Here is a 17,569-nt window from a genome sequence, read left to right on the forward strand (position 1 = left end):
TATTGCTTGTACGATCGTCAGTCTGTACAGATTCAAATGCAAACACACGCCAAACAGTCGTGCAGTTCGCGAGATCCTCGAGCCGGGTCGATTTCGTAAGACTGTTGACAAAACGTTGTCTCACTCGCTCAACGACGTCGTAAGATGTGCTTGGGTGACCTGACGATTTCCCATGTCTTACTGAGCAGCCTGTTTCCACGAGCAGCCTGTTTCCACAAAACTTTTATGCCCCTCATAAACTGTAGGCCTACTAGAAGGATCTTTAGCTCACTTTGTACGGAAATTACGCTGAACTATTGTCGCCGACTTCGATTCTTCAAACCAAAACACACCGCTAGCACTCTCGGGTCCAGTGAAGGCAGCCATCTTTGGCGAAACTGCCGCTAGCGCTCCTTACGGTGCGACTCGGCACTAGCGAACTACGCGAGACAAAACGTGATGTATTTTCCTACAAATTGCCACTAAAATCCTATCTGTACGCATTATGAATTAATTGATATAAATTTTGAAAGTTGTAAAGTCCTTTTTGAAACACCATGTGTATGTTATTGATCAATTTTGTGTGGAAAAGTGATGTAAAGGGAAACAACATTTCCAACCATCGACATTTATTTACTAGCGAAAATACTTACTTACCGACGCGTCAAACAATAAGTGGATAAGTAGATCCTGTTTATCCTATCCGTTACGGTTTTTTACCTTACGTAACTAATAACGGCATAAAGACTTGTATTTTTCTCGTTCGTTAGACCTGACTTCTTGTAGTCTTATTCATTCAGCTGCTTTTCAAAACTAGTATTTTTGAGGTTACCAGTTCGTCCATGAAATAGAAAGTTATCCAGAAGAAATTATTTTAGTTTGGTTTAAACATGTTTTGCAACCTGTCAGACATTTTACGATACCGGGCAAATGATCAAAAATTTTGGTTTCTGCTGTTATGTATTCCTTTGCATGCTGTACGGGTCTGTAATGGATACAGGACCGAGTAACACATGATGTTCATGAACAGAGAGTTCAGATATTAATTTATTGTACATCTAATATCAAATAATAAAAGTAATACATAACTCTGTTGCCGTACATGGAGCGTCAGCTGTGACAGTGCTATGACCATTCAGTAGATGACGAACCCTGGCCTCTATGAAAATCTGTAAACGTTATTAAATTGGCAAATACACAAAATGTGGTCAGTGCATCAATTCTGGAGCTCTGGAGAGGGGATGCTTGCATCTCATTCGCAGAGGCGTAATCGTTCCTGGTAGCGCCCTCATGCCGCGGTGGCGGCTATAGCGAACAGTGGTCAATACCACAGCTGCATACCGAACTCCCTTCTGAGCCACTTCCAGGTTTAATAGGTCATTTTTTCGAATAGTGTTGTAGGTAATGACCGCACTATTCTTCTCAAATTGTGGATACTTACTTATGACGTATTTCAGTAGCGAATGTATGTAATGCGATGACGTAGTTGAAATCCGTAACTTCTTGAAGAGGTACTTAGAAGACGCCCGCTGGTTAACACCAGTAATTTTTCTCACCGTTCGCTTTTGTGCAGACAGTTCTTTCGTTCCAAGAGATTAGTCCGTAAGACAAGATTGAGTGGAAATATGCAAAATATTTCAGGAGGTTAATTCGTTTGTTTCCAAGACTATCAGTTATACTAAGAGCAAAAGTAGCTGAAATTAACTGTCTGAGTAGATTTCATTTCATGGTTCAAATGGCTCTGAGCACTATGGGACTTAACATCTGAAGTCACAATCCCCTAGAACTTAGAATTAATTAAACAAAACGGGTCAAAATTCAAATGTCTCTTACCACTATAGGACTTAACATCTAAGGTCATCAGTCCACTAGAACTTTGAATTACTTAAACCTAACTAACCTAAGGACATCACACACATCCATGCCCGAGGCAAAATTCGAACCTGCGACCGTAGTGGTCGTGCGATTCTAGACTGAAGCTCCTAGAACCGCTCGGCCACCATGGCCGGCTTTCATTTCATGTACACACAAAAATTTGGAGCAGTCTACTCTGTTTACCGACTCTTGTTCATGTGCTACCTAACTTACTGGTATGACTATCTGCCGGGCAGAACTGAATCTGGTGTGTGTTCTCTAAATTTGTAAAGACACCATTTTGAGGGAATCATTTAATCATTCTTTGAAAAACTTCATTAACAATCTCTTCAGTTTCTGTCTAGTGGGATTTGTTGTAACACTAGTGTCATCTGCAGAAAGTACCAATTCTGCTGGATGAATGTTAAGTGGAAGGTCTTTCATATGTCTAACAAATAGGGATGGATCCAGAATTGAACCTTGTGACTTCCAAACATTTACTAAAATTTTCTCCCCGTTCAACATTAGTTGAATTATTCAGCACAACGTTTCGCATTCTGTTTGTTGAGTACGATTGAAACCAGTTCTGCGTAAAGCCACCAGTTTCATAACATTAAAGTTTTTCTGGTAGAATAAGATGATCTCCGCAATCAAACACCTTGGAAAGGCAGCAAAAAATACCAGTTGGCGATATTTCATTATTTAATACTTGTAATACTCCGTCAGGTGATCTTGGCTTAATAAATAACACGAGTATGATACACTGAAATATCTCTCCACATCAGTGTTGCCACCTCACGCTAGGCAAACACAATACAGTTAAGTCATGAAAATATACATATCTGTAGCTGTCAAAATCTCTGCCTGCTACATCCATCGATATCGTGCCATACTGGTACTACTGCACTCCTTCGGCTTATATTCCAGTGGCTTCTGATGCCATTTGCATTGTGTCAGACAAGCCCTGCGTCAGAATTACGATGTCAATTATGCATATAATTCAGTGTATCTAAATAATATTAAGAATCCCTTACAAAACTCTGCTTCTGATCACATACAGATCTTGTTTAAGATATACTGATTAAACATAGTTGAAAGGGGGTTGAAGGGTTAAAAACATACAAAAATAAAAATCACTAAAAGTGGCAAAATAATAATAAAAAAGAACATTATTATGATGTGACAAAAACAATTCCGTTTAGTTAGAGGATTATGAAAATGAAACTGGTTCTTGTTTAGGAAAGGTATTATGAGAGTTATCGCTGTATTTTTATCGATGTTTTATTAATTATTAGCAATTAAAACAGCCTCTTCTAACTAAAACTGATTATCAGAATCAGGTGTTTCGATGACAATGATTCAAACGCTGTACCTGTGGTGAGAAACGGATATTATTCGAGTTCTGAACACAAACAGGAATCGGAGCTATTGATATTATTCTCCATCGCGGAGACTGGAGATGTATGTGTAATATTCAGAAAAGGCATCTTAAAAGTCAGCGAAAGGTTCTCTCATGTTATGTTAATAATATCTATAGACTCGATTTTAATTTAATATCTGAGCGAGTCGAAAATATAAAACAATCGTAACAGTTTATAACGATTTCATATAGAAGGACGTTTTAGATGTAAAGATACATGCTATAGCTATCACTGACTACAGCTGAACAATACTGTTTGAAGCAGATACTGTACTGTGACATGTTTTCCGTTACTTATTTGAGAGTCGTTCTGTGCAATAAATTTATAGACTTGGATATAGATACTGCTTACTGTGCAGTGCGTATTTTAATACTGCTAACATTTGTTTTTAACAAGTGATACTATTTCGCTACTTCATCCGAGTATGCATTTTACGCAGTTTTAGAGGTAGTCAGTATCTTCTAGTGAACTTCCCAGAGACGTTTCAAAACCATGCGTGTAACGATTGAGTAGTGTGGCTCGTTATAATTTCCATTATTTCAATCGATTTAGAAATATGACACGGTACTAGTTACGTCAAACCATGCATCATAGAAAATATTTTGTATGCATTTCTGCCAATTTATATGCTACTTTTTAAAATAATTTTTATCTCTGCATTTTACAGTTCTGTTCTTTTTTTTTCCCACAGGTAAGACAAGATGCTATGTATGAGGAACCGTTCAGTTTGCCAACTACAGCAAGAAACAAAAACTACACAATTTGTCTAACTACAAAGGAAACGAGAACCAGTACGAATGAATCTGTTCATCATTTAGTGATGGTGAGTACATATTCATCGGCCGTGTTGCTTAAGCAGATAGTGCTCAGAACTCACTGAAGTTGATTTTATTAAATTAGCGACAAAATGCAGGAAATTTTCGCTTGGAAAGTCGTTCAGTGCCTAATACGAAGTCTGCTTAAGGTCAGCGTAACTAACCACACCAATGCGTTCGACTTAGAGCATCGTCTTCATAAAGTTTATTCAAAAGTTGAAACGCCTGCGTTAATCTTTTCCCCACTTTCACGACAATTTAATGTTGCATCAATATTACGATAAAAAAAGGCTTTGTCAAAATCGCCGCAGATCTTATACCACCTTTTACTCAAATGACATGTCGAAAAGAGAAACAGTATACCGGCAATATGATACAATGTGTTTACTTGGGAGTGTGAGACAGATACACTGCTGCAGTTTGCACGTCGCTCATAAAAATAAAGTTAAGCAATTTTCTGAAATTACTTCCATATTTTGTGCGTGTTGTCGTGATGTTTGCTTTGGCCTGAGTACCAATAATGGAACTTTGTTGAGTGATTGAAGCCTATTCTGCATCATCGATGTCTCTGCTTTTTTCCACCTGTCTACGGGTCCTGACAAATATTGCAGCTAAATCGAACATCCTCAGCGAGTACATACTCGTATGAAGAAATAAGGTATGGAGTGTTTGTCTTACAACGTACATTACATTGGTCGCCTGTCCCCTTTATTCTGTAGTGTGAGATGTGAGTCATGAGCAAAACATTTAGTCATCAGTTGTATGTTTCGTATTTACCGTAAGCTAGTTACTATAGTATATCGTGCTTATACCACATCTGCTGTGCAATTTCAGTTTAAGTTCGAATTTAGCTCTACTTCCTTTGTATTGCGAACGTCACTCATTGTGCTGTACAAATCTCACCTTACAAAAAACTTGTTCTTTAAAAAAACGTCATGCCAAAATATTTAGAATGCAATGTACGTATGTTAGCGAGTATAATTAGCAAATGGAGTATACGAAACAGACTTGTATTGAACGGGGAACAATGCACACGGTGTACAATAACTGAAACAGAACATATATGGTAACAATTTTGTGTTGTTACTGCATTATGAATAAGCAACGAAGTACAACTTTTTAAAATCGCAGACCTAATGAAAGATGGGAAACTTCCTTGTAAATGAGGCATAAGAACATAAAATTTTGGCCACAGAATTTACTGAGCACAACATGGAATCTAAAATAACAACACCAGAACATTCAGTGTATTTCATACCTCAGGATTATCCACTCGTCCGATGGATAGGTAATCAAAACCTGTCCTGGTCTTCATTTCGAAGACTGGTTTTATACAACTCTCTGCATTCACCTGTCTTCATATCTGAATAACTACTATAACCTGCATCAGTTGGTACCTCTTTACTTAGTTGGTCCTTTGGTCTCCCTTTACAATTTTAACCCTCCCGCTTCCCTGTATCACCAAACTAACGATTCCTGATGCATCAGAATATGTCCCGCCAACAGAAGGAAGGAAAAATCAGAGTTTTACGTCCCGTCGACGGCGTACTAGGGAAGGATGGGGAAGGAAATCGGACCATTCGGGCATTTGCCTTGAACGATTTAGGGAAATCACAGATGGTCGAACGGGGATGGATTTGGACCGTCATCCTTCCGAGGCCAATGTGCTACCAAATGCGCCACCTTACTTGGTTCATGTCAACCGATCCTTTCTTTTAGTCAAGAAGTGCCATAAAGTTCTTTTTTCTCAAGATTGATTCATTAACTGCTCGTTAGTTATTTGGTGTACTCTCATGTAATCGTCACCATTCTTCTGCAGTACGACGGTGCAAAAGATCCTACTTCATTTTTGCCGTAACTGCTTATTATTCACGTTCCACCCCATACAAATGTGTCTAGGAAATAATTGCTCACACTTGCATTGATATTAGATGATAATAAATTCGCCGGCCGGAGTGGCCGAATAGTTCTAGGCGCTACAGTCTGGAACCTCGCGACCGCTACGGTCGCAGGTTCGAATCCTGCCTCGGGCATGGATGTGTGTGATGTCCTTAGGTTAGTTAGGTTTAAGTAGTTCTAAGTTCTAGGGAACTGACCACTGCAGTTAAGTCCAATAGTGCTCAGAGCAATTTGAACCATTTGACAATAAATTCCTCTTTTTCAGAAATATTTTTCGTGTTCCTACCATCTTGCAGTACTTGGGCATTATCAGCTATTTTCCTGCCCGAATAGCTAAAGTCGTTTACTGCTTTTAGTGTCTCGTTTCCTAAGCAATTCCCTCAGCATCACCTGATTTAATTCAGCTACATTCTATTATCTTCGTTTTGCTTTTGTTTACGTTCGTCTTATACCCTCCTTTCCAGACATTGTCCATTCTGTTCAATTGCTCTTCAAAGTCCTTTGCTCTCTCTCTGACGAAATTATAATGTCATCGGCAGACCTCAATGGTTTTATTTATCCTCCCTGAACCTTAATAACTTTAATCCCTTTACCACCGTCAGGTGGCTTGCGGAGTATGGATGTAGATGTAGAAACTGAAATTTCTCCTTTGTTTCCTTTCGTGTCCTTCTATTCCTATAATGCAGTGTGGTTTCTGTACAAGATGTAAGCAGCCGTTCGCTGAATGCAATTTTTCCCTGCAACGTTTAGAATGTCTGAGTGAAATTATTGATTTAAAGATTATTGAGATAAGAGACCCCTAGCGTACAGTTAAGCACGGAGTGTTTGTGTACTCTCTACAGTTATCTTGTTGTTGGGAGGTGATGCCGGTAGCGTTCACTGGCCGCTATGAGTGGTCCTCCAGGACCCGCCACGGTGGAGCGGGCCAGCTGCTCGAGAAGTCACAGCAGTCTATATGAAGACGGCATCTGTTCTTTCGGCCATGCCATCTTCATACGAGGTTTGTCCGGAAAGTACGTATAAAAGTTGAATAATGTCTTTATGTTACAAGTTGCAGTCACCGCCAGGTGGGACTACTGCTGTAATCAATCCCATCAACGCTCAGTTCGAGTCAGAGCACTCTGCGTGAAGGTGGGAGTGTGTGGCAGCTTGTTGACGGTTACCCTTTTTCACCTGCTGTCGTCATGGAGCTCTCTCTGATTGAGGAACAGCGCGTCAACATCAAGTTTCTTGCAAAGCTAGGCAAGAATGGCCGTGAGATTATTGAGTGTTTGAAACACGTTTACGGAGACAATTCTCTGAAGGAACCAACCGTGAACAAGTGGTTAAAAAGGTTCCGGGATGGCGGGGAAGAAGTGAACGAAGATCCTAGCCCAGGACGCCCGTCGACATCGAGTTCCGATGCAAATGTTGAACGAATTCGGGCTTGTGTTCTTAAAGACCGTAGATTGACAGTCAGAATGATTGCTGACGAGCTGTCAATCCCCAAAACAATCGTTCACGAAATCCTGACACAAAAACTTGAAATGAAGAAACTGTGTGCGAAAATCGTACCGAAGCTCTTGACGGTAGAACAGAAAGCAAAGAGAGTTGAGTGCTGTGAGGATTGGTTGGAAGCAGAGGAACGAGGGGACTTTCTCAACCAAGTCATCACTGGAGACGAGTCCTGGTTTTACGAATTCGATGTGGAGCTCAAATCTCAAAGCAGGGAATGGAAATTAGCAGGAGAACCGAGAACAAAAAAGTCGCGAAAATCAAGGTCCAATGTGAAGACAATGTTGATTGTTTTCTTTGATTCTAGGGGCATTGTTCAGAAGGAATTTGTCCCTCCCGGCCAGAGAGTGAACGGAAATTTTTACGTTGAAGTTCTGACACGTCTCAGAGCTCGTGTGGCCCGAGTTCGACCGGACTTGGCAAAAGGGGGCAGGAGGATCCTTCATCACGACAATGCGCCCGCTCATACGTCGCTGGTTGTGCGCGAGTTTGTGGCCCGAAGCTCAATCACCGTGACAGACCACCCGCCTTATTCACCCGATTTAGCCCCGTGTCACTTCTTCATGTTCCCGAAATGCAAAATGGTGCTTCGGGGGCGGCACGTGGGAGATGTGGAAGCCCATCAAGGCGGAAACGACACTGCAACTGAACAACATCACAACTGAAGACTTTCAGCAATGTTATCAACAGTGGAAACGGCGTTGGCAGAAGTGTGTCGCGTCTCAGGGCGAGTACTTTGAAGGTGACTACATTGTAATACCTGAATAATTGTAAAATAAAGTTATTATTCAACTTTTTCACGTATTTTCCGGACAAACCTCGTATAGTTAAGGCTAAACGCCTGATGACCGTCTTCAGTGCGGATGCACACGAATTGCCTGAACTCTTACGGGACTCGGTGGATTGTCTGCCGCGAGTAATGCGTATAATGGCAGGGGCATTACGAATGTAGTGTGTGGACTATAAGTTGGGATTGTGGGTCTCACAGGGAGCGTGCCGTGTTAAGTCCCTGCAGTCGCACTATCCTATGTGCCCTCGGTAGCTCAGATGGATAGAGCGTCTGCCATATAAGCAGGAGATCCCGGGTTCGAGTCCCGGTTTGGGCACGCTTTTTCACCTGTCCTCGTTGATGTATATCAACGCCTGTCATCAGCTAATGGCACTGATTTAATTGTAATTTCAGGGCAGTCTATTGTAGTGCGCCAGCGCTGTATGTCGGCCACTTGCCGGCTGCCACGTGCGGCTCTCCCCCGCCCCCAGGCGGCTCCTTGCGCGCCTTCCGCTGCCTACCTGCGGGCGCAGCGCCGTAACACCTCCGGCTCGCTCAGCCCACAGACAAGGAGAGCAAGAGCGCGGTTCCGCGGGTCAGTCTAACATCCAGGCGATTTGTGGGGCTGCACGAGTCCCGGCGCCGAGACCGCATGTGAAATTTGACGCGACCACAGCGATCGACATCTCCAGTTGCCAATGTACCTTCTCGTGCTGTTGCCGCAAAAAAGAGTCATAACTTGAATTCTTTACCATCGTATCAGCTCCCACTCCCGCTGTAACAGTTACGTTTTATGGTAAAACTGTCTGCCGGAAAACGGCAACCAGTCGCCCCCTGAGCGCACTATGAGAGTAGGTATGAATGAGATGACTTCTATTGCACGAACGGCATACATATGGATAACAAACTAAGGTGCCACTAGCACGTGGATAAGCCAAACATAGCTCAGTCGCTGATCTACAGAAGGGATTGTCAGCAAACTTCCACTCAGTACTAACCTCTGGCATAATTATCCACAGAAGCTTTCAGGATGAATGTTATACAGGGTGTCTCTCATAAGAGTTCAAATGGTTCAAATTGCTTTGAGCACTATGGGATTTAACATTTGAGGTCATCAGTCCCCTAGAACTTAGAACTACTTAAAGCTAACTAACCTAAGGACATCACACACATCCATACCCGAGGCAGGATTCGAACCTGCGAACGTAGCAGTCGCGCGGTTCCAGAATGAAGCGCCTGAAACCACTCGGCCACAGGGCTTGCTCTCCTAAGAGTCGTCATCCACATATCCTCTGGTTATTTAGCAGATATTACCAATTTCGTTTTTGCTTTGTTTGGCTTGAGTCAGTAGTGCTCATCACGTCTTTCATGCAAAGCCCATTGTCAACAGAAAGGGTCGATTTGTTTCCCGTTACAAACTAAATGCTTCTTAAAGCATAGTGTTTCGTGACCGTTCGATACAGTGGTCCCAGATTAGTCTAATGAAATACCCGTTGCATCGATATTTGTTAACAGGGACAGTATAACTCGAAGAGTAACCAGTACTTGAATAGCGATAGCACTGCCGCGGCCCACGCTGACTGCTGCTGTCAAGCATGCAGCGCTACTGAGTCGCTGCTGAACTGCTGCTTATTCCTCAAGTTTTACTGTCCCTGATAACACATATCGGTAAACACACTGGCTTAGAGTAATTTTGAAGCGCTTTATCAAATGGACACATAAAATTACAGTTTAAAAATTATTTTGCTTCTAGTCAGAAACAAACCGTCGGTTTCTGTTGAGACTGAGCGTCACAAGAATGACACGGCGAGCAGCAATTGTCTGGGTTAACTCCAGATACACGCTGGAAAAATGAAATTGCAAATATCTGCCGAAACATTAGAGAAAATGGGCCGGACGTCTCGTAGGAGGGACACACTGTATATAGAATGAGATTTTTACTCTGCAGCGGAGTGTGCGCTGATACGAAACTTCCTGGCAGATTAAAACCGTTGGCCCGACCGAGACTCGAACTCGGGACCTTTGCCTTTCGCGAGCAAGCGCTCTACCAACTGAGCTACCCAAGTACGACTCACGCCCCGTCCTCACAGCCTTACTTTTGCCAGTACCTCGTCTCCTACCTTCCAAACTCTACAGAAGCTCTCCTGCGAACCTTGCAGAACTAGCACCCCTGAAAGAAAGGATATTGCGGAGACATGGCTTAGCCACAGCCTGGGGGATGTTTCCAGAATGAGAGTTTCACTCTGCAGCGGAGTGTGCGCTGATATGAAACTTCCTGGCAGATTAAAACTGCGTGCCCGACCGAGACTCGAACTCGGGACCTCTGCCTTTCGCGGGCAAGCGCTCTACCAGGAGAGCTTCTGTAAAGTTTGGAAGGTAGCAGACGAGGTACTGGCAGAAGTAAGGCTGTGTGGACGGGGCGTGACTCGTGCTTGGGGAGCTCGGTGAACGGCGAAATTCACAGCCATAACACTGGTTCAAAAATATTTCCAAGTAGGGCGTCCGTGTCTGGATTTCAGAGTTATTATACTGTGGTTTAAAACACTTTAACAGTTTGACTGCAGACGGTAGGCGTGACACTGGAGGTTCTCAGATATTCAGAATGAAATTAAGGGAGTATTTTATAAGCCATTGCTTTATTCCCAGAATGAATTTTTCATGCTGTGCGCTGTTTTGAAACTTCCTGGTAGATTAAAACTTAACTGTGAGCACGGTGTTAAATTGTGCCCGGATAGCTCAGCCCGTATGAGCGTACCCGCAATAGACGCGGTTCTATGTTCGTGTCCCCGTACGGCACCATGGCCGTATGCAGAGATTTATCAAAGAGTGGGCGAGATTCTGAAATCACCCTTATGATATAATTGATTCGATGAGAACGTGTCATACCCCAAGAATTAAATTTTGCTGGAGATGACGAAAACTTATGCTCTCTCAAAGTACTTGTAGATATCCACTCAAATTATTGTGCTTCCCAAAAGGTAAACATAATTCATTAGGTTATGCCAATCTTTTTAAATTACTGATTTGATTATAAATGAGACCTTTCTTGAGTTCCTGGCCCTTATATGATTACACCCAGAGTATTCAACAAATTAGAAAGTAAAGCTAGAAAAAATGCATTAAATATATCTGCATTGGTATACTATTCAGTTAGGTTTATACCATAAACTGAAGAATTTAAAGTAGAGAAAAGTCAGAATGACTAAAGAAATCCTGTTGGATATCAATAAAACTAGCAAGAAATACAATTGAGTAAAATTTCTCAAAGTGCAGAAAAAGAAAATAACTTCAAAAAACGTTCGTTTAACGTTGACGTCGTTTATAATGCGTAGTTGAATATGTCAATTTTTAGTACCTACGGCAGCAAGAAGCAGCTCCTGCACTGAGGAGATAAGAAGAGTGGTACAACATGAAAAATCAGCTGCAATTAAATTGATCAAGTTGCTATAGGAAACGAAATTGTCACTGTCCGAAATGAAAGTGGTTGACACTTTGACTTTTCGCATTGTTTTTTACGGATTTGAGTCGTGGACGGTGAAAACAGTGCATGGTAAGAAAATCAGTTCTTTGGAAATGTAGATCTGGAGGAGTCTTGAGGAGTTCAGTAAAACATTTCTGAAAAAAAAAATCTTTGGAGACCAAAGAAGTTCAGATGCAATTAAGGTACGTTGGTCATATCAAGAGAGCATAAGAGTCATTAGAAAACATTTGAAAGAATAGAAGATCAAAGGCGTAGGAAAACCAGGGAGAAGATGGATACAGGATATTAAAAAAAGCAACGGATTGACCCTGACAGAACTGAGGACCAAAATATCCAGGAGTGCATGAATGGACACCGTTCATCGTGGCACAAGAGTCGGAGGGACTTGATGGATCATAACATCAGTAACAATTACATGTCGCATACGCACAGAACTCTGATCATTTTAATGAATTTACTGTATTACTTTCATGCCTTCCATCTTTAATGTTGACCGACATAATTAAAACTTAACCAGACGTCTTTCGGAAGTTAGGATCAACGTTTGACTACTGTAGAACCGACCTAGGACTGGACCAAGACTATCTTTTTCTCCTCAGTTCGATGCCATGACTGCTTGTTCCGCCGTTGTGCTTCTCTTAGAACTGAAAAGTTACCAATTTCTAGATGAGAAATCTTTCCGACATTGAAATTTTACTCTTTTCTTATTTTCTATAGAAGAAAATGTCGTTTTTGCTTTCCGGTTATTGAATTTTGGTACATTGGTGTGGATGGCTGAGCACACCTACAGTATAACATGGCATTTTTCCCCACAGTATGTTACAGCCGTGCTGTCGTGTAAAACCGAATGTAGTCCCAGCAGCCCAGCTTGGGGTTTACATTACAGGCACTTTTGTGTCACTGCTGACTGAGAAGATGAGTGTGATGGCAACTGGCGATGGACGGCGCGCCGATTGTCGGGCCAGTACTTCACTGTAGTTCTATAAGGGCCGAACCAACAAGCTACAGAAGGTAGTTTCGGGAATCTGTTTTGGCAATTTTCTGTAAAGTTTTTGGTCCACATTCACTGCAGGTCGGCGCCGAAAGCGAGGATACGCCAAGAAGACGGCATAGGACTGGACCAAGACTATCTTTTTCTTCTCAGTTTGATGCCATGCCTGCTTGTTCCGCCGTTGTGCTTCCCTTAGAACTGAAAAGTTGACAACCAACCGAACCCAAGTACACTGGTGTGCAAAATTTAAGGATAATAGTAACTTTCTCACTACCAAATAACATGGCTCGATGAAACTTGGACCGTACTGTAGTACAGTACAGTACAGAAGATAACTGAATGAAATACGCAATGAGACGAACAGAAATGACGCTTTTATTAAGAGACAATCAGTACACTAAAGTCAACGCGATTCATGAAAGTATGGTGCATGTGGACGTGCTGCGATACGTGTCACAAGTGCTCGATGGGATCGAAGCTGGGGGAACGGGCGGCCAGTCGATTTAGCGAATATTCTTTTTCTCTCCAACAGCTCCTCCTCTTCCGCCCCCTCCTCCAGCTCTCCTCCTGCGGTGTTCGATACTGTCGTTCACTGTCATCCACAAAAATTAAGTCAGGGCCGAATACATCCTCGAAAAGATGAAAATATACACATGGAGAAGGATTACAGTATCAAACGTTGACAGGTGACTGTACCGTGTTCAAAGATTTGAGTGTCAGTACATCCATGCAACACTATTGCTCCCCACACCATAACACATGGCACACCAAAACAATCATGTTTCTCGATGTTCCTGGACACATTATGTGTTCCCACCAGCCATCATATGAGAGTACGTCCAGCATTTTCCATCATGATCGTTTTGGTGGTCCAGGTGTTAGGATGTGGAGAGCCATAATGTTGCATGGACGTACTGACCAAATTTTTGAACGCGGTGTGATCACCCGTCAACGTTACTGTGACACTGTAGCCCTTCCCCATTTATGTCGTTCCAGTGGTACAGTTGGCCCTGAATTCATTTTTGTGAACGACATCGAACAGGCGAGGTGAAGGATGATCTCTTGGAGCGAGAGCATATTCGGCAATTAAGTTGCCTGCCAGTTCCACCAACTTAAATCCTATAGAGAACATATTGGATGCGCTAGAGAGACGTCCACGTGCACCAGCGACCATCCAGCAGTTGTCTGCCGCGCTGGTGAGGAAGGAACACCCTGCCACAATAAAACCTCACCAACCTTCCAACCTTGTGGCCAGCATCATGGGAACACGTTGCAGAGCATGCATCGCCGTCCATGCTGATCACTCTTCCTATCAATAGCCATGTCCCGCCCTTCGCAATGTCCAGAGGACCCTCACGGATCGCGGTTGCTTCAATATAATTAATGTATTGGAATAAAAGTGTCATTTTTGTTCATCTCATTACGTAATTCTTGTATTTACCTTTTGTACTACACTGTAGCAAATCGTTCTTTGTGTGGTCAAAGTTTGATCGCGGTATGTTACTTGGCAGTGACACATCATACGGGAGTGAAATGATAATTAAATTAAGACCCTACGCTGCCGACAGGCGTTGATATACATCAACGGGGACAGTTGAAAATGTGGGTCCCGACCGGGACTCGTTCCGGGATCTCGTGATTACATGACAGACGCTCTTTCCATCTGAGACACCGAGAGCACAGAATAGTGCGAGTGCAGGGATTTATCTCTGGCTCCCCGTGAGACCCACATTCCCAACTTAATGTCCACACACTACATTCGTAGTGCCCCTGCCCATTACACTCATTACTCGAGGCAGACAATCTTACCGAGTCCCCTAAGAGTTCGGGCAATACGTGTGAATCCGCACAGAAAAAGTCAATGGCCGGTTAGCCTTAACTATATGAAGGTGGTATCTGTTCTTTCGGAGATTTTGTATTGGAAAAGGTTTTTTGCAACACTGCTTCTTCAGTGACTGTCTAACCAAGTTGAAAAAGCTTCTCGAGACTTAGAGGAGACTTATCAGGTTAAATAAATTGGACAGTAAAAATAACTTTTTACGTCTTTAATGAGGCCAGTTCTCGGGGTAGTACATAATTAAAAAAACGGTACTCAAGTTTAAAAGTAAATTTTTAAATAAAGTATGGTTTGTATTAAGTAGATAGCCCGTAGGCGGTGTTTTTACTTGCGAGTATACCATACTACTGCAAAAAAGTTAAAAAGTTGTTCTCAGTCACTGCACCTAACTCAAGTACTTTTCAAATTCTGGGGGCACTTGAAACACTTTATGTTATGCTTTTCCATTATGTTGGAATTTGATTGTTTGTATTGCTTAAAACAATATCCACAAGATAATCCTTTCCCTTTCAGACTGAAAGAGTTCCAAATAGGTCCTTTTTTTCTTAACGATCTTCCAACTGTTCAATAGTCTATTGTCTGTAACACTGTAAAAACCCAGAGACAAGATTATGTTGTTTCTCAGTTAACCACATAGACTTGAATGACTGTCAGTGTCAGACCATTGTTGTCAATTCCAATTAACTAAATAACCCACAGAATTGCATGACTTACCTGAAATCATCAACCACTCACTCAAAATTTCGTCTACTACCTATTTGCAATAATAGCAATAGCACTAATATTTACTTATAATAATTGGAATTAGAGTAAAAACGTTTATGCGTAATGATTTTAGTTAGGGATGTATCACCTACTGATTTCGATTCCACAACGCCAAAAATTCTCCAGGAATCTACTAGTATCGGAATAGAAAGATTCCAGTGTCTTGGGCATCGATTCTTTGTTATTAAAACTTTTTTATGTTAGTGTTTTCATTTTATACTGACAGACGTGGAGCCATACGAAAGTAGATAAAGAAATAAGCAGAACAAAAAACTTATAGCCTGTCAGAAATGTGGCCAAATCTGACAGTAAATCTTTGTTTTTTCACTGAATACAATTTAACATTTAAGAATCCATTCATCATCAGGAAACAAATGCCAGTTGCTTAATTCATTCAGTAATAATTTTGTTATCAATAAATATTCTTCAGTAATAGTCAGAGATTTGACATGGATCATAAATTATTAAGCGATGACTTAAGGACAATGTTGCTATACCATCGTGTCACAACACGGCTGTTCAACGCGTTGTGTGTGTGTGTGTGTGTGTGTGTGTGTGTGTGTGTGTGTTTGAGTGTGAATGCGAGAAAGAGAGATCGAGAGTGAAGAGCAGAAATGGTAAAAATAAAAGCACATTATAAAAGATACGCAGCTGTCAGCAACATGAGCTCTTCCTTGGTACAGCAACTTGGAATTCTAGTAAAAAAAACTAAAATACGTCTTCTCCTAAAGGCAAACACATTTACTAACTTTTAATACTGGGAGTAACGTCCCATTCCCCTGTTTTAATTGGTAAATTATACATTCTAACAATAAAACATTAAAAAAGTGCTTTTTTATATAAATGCTCAGATTTAGAGAATTTTAAAATTGCTTTGGCCAAATTCCGGGGCAAATGTGTCCATTTATAAATGTCCTGCCCAATGGGCATTTTCCCTGCCCACATCACTACTGAAGCCTCACCATTCACTTAGCGTTCGGAAATAAGTCTACAGATATGCATGATCACAGACAATCATTTCTCATCATAGATGTGCGTGACAATTCTGAAATGAATAAAATGTCTGTACTCCAGGTTCTAGGAGGGGGCAACTGACCGTTGAACCCGTAACCCCCCCCTCCCCCCTCTCCCACCTCACCTCAACCTATCTTCCCTTGTGGACTCCAATGTCCGGAATACAGCTACAGTCTGCCAACAAGGTTAATTTCTTTTATAATTTGCTACAATATTTTGACGCAGGGTGTAAGCTAATGTTGGTGTTAAACAGGTTCTGCTTTACCAGCAGGTATAGAGTTGCTAGTCTTCCGTGAAAAGTCAAGCAAATGCTTCTGCATCTACATGGGCACTCTGCAGACCACACCTAAGTGCCCGGTAGACTGTTTATTGAACCACATTCAGAATAATTCTCTATTATACCACTACCGAACAGCGCGCGGAAAAACCGGACGCTTATATCTTTCCGTATCAAAGACACCACAGAAACAGCAGCGATGTAGTGTAAGAGGAAAGGGAGTGACATTTTTGAAAGCCGCTGCTCTACTGTCAGTGTGTATTAGAGTAAGATAATGTAGGAGCACTGATTTCTGTGTCAGGTGGCTGCAGAACTGTTGACTCCGAACATAGAATTTACGCGCGCCTGTTCATTACTGTGCCACGTTGTCGATGGGCAAAATAAAAACCTTGTGTTGTGGACTGTAAGAGTAACTAGCGAATGGAATTGTCAGATCAGTACAGTACTGCAATACTTCATTAGAAGAGGCGTACATAGCCGGAATATTCGCTTTCTTCGCGGTTCCTAAGTCTTCTAGAATCTCTCAAATGGTTCAAATGGCTCTGAGCACTATAGGACTTAACTGCTGTGGTTATCAGTCCCCTAGAACTTAGAACTACTTAAACCTAACTAACCTAAGGACATCACACACATCCATGCCCGAGACAGGATTCGAACCTGCGACCGTAGCGGTCGCGCGGGTCCTGACTGTGGCGCCTAGAACCGCTCGGCCAGGCCGGCCGGCTAGAATCTCTCCCATGGTCTTAATCATGCATATTGTAGCAGAAAATTTAGCGCTTCAGAAATATTTCGTGGTTATCGTGGAGAAAATTGACAAGAATTTGCAACATAATTACCGAAATCTGTCAGTTTGTACATTTATTTGTGTCGTGCAGATAATTGTCCTGAAAACTCGATATTTAAGCCCCGTTGAAGGAAATGTACTGTCTCACTTGCAGTATGTGTCTCTATGACACTGACTGGGAACATAAGT

At 41.9% G+C, this 17,569-nt stretch overlaps 1 protein-coding gene and 1 non-coding gene across 2 annotated transcripts in view; both read left to right on the forward strand.

The window, feature by feature from the left end:
* Positions 1–17,569, forward strand: part of LOC126273160 (trichohyalin-like) — a 1,218,599-nt gene that overhangs the window by 555,647 nt on the left and 645,383 nt on the right. The window lies entirely within an intron of this gene.
* On the forward strand, positions 8,494–8,568 carry Trnai-uau (transfer RNA isoleucine (anticodon UAU)). The gene has a single exon. It is a non-coding gene; the product is annotated as a tRNA-Ile (tRNA).

The sequence above is a fragment of the Schistocerca gregaria genome, chromosome 5, assembly GCF_023897955.1.
Source record: "Schistocerca gregaria isolate iqSchGreg1 chromosome 5, iqSchGreg1.2, whole genome shotgun sequence".
Lineage (NCBI taxonomy): Eukaryota > Metazoa > Arthropoda > Insecta > Orthoptera > Acrididae > Schistocerca > Schistocerca gregaria.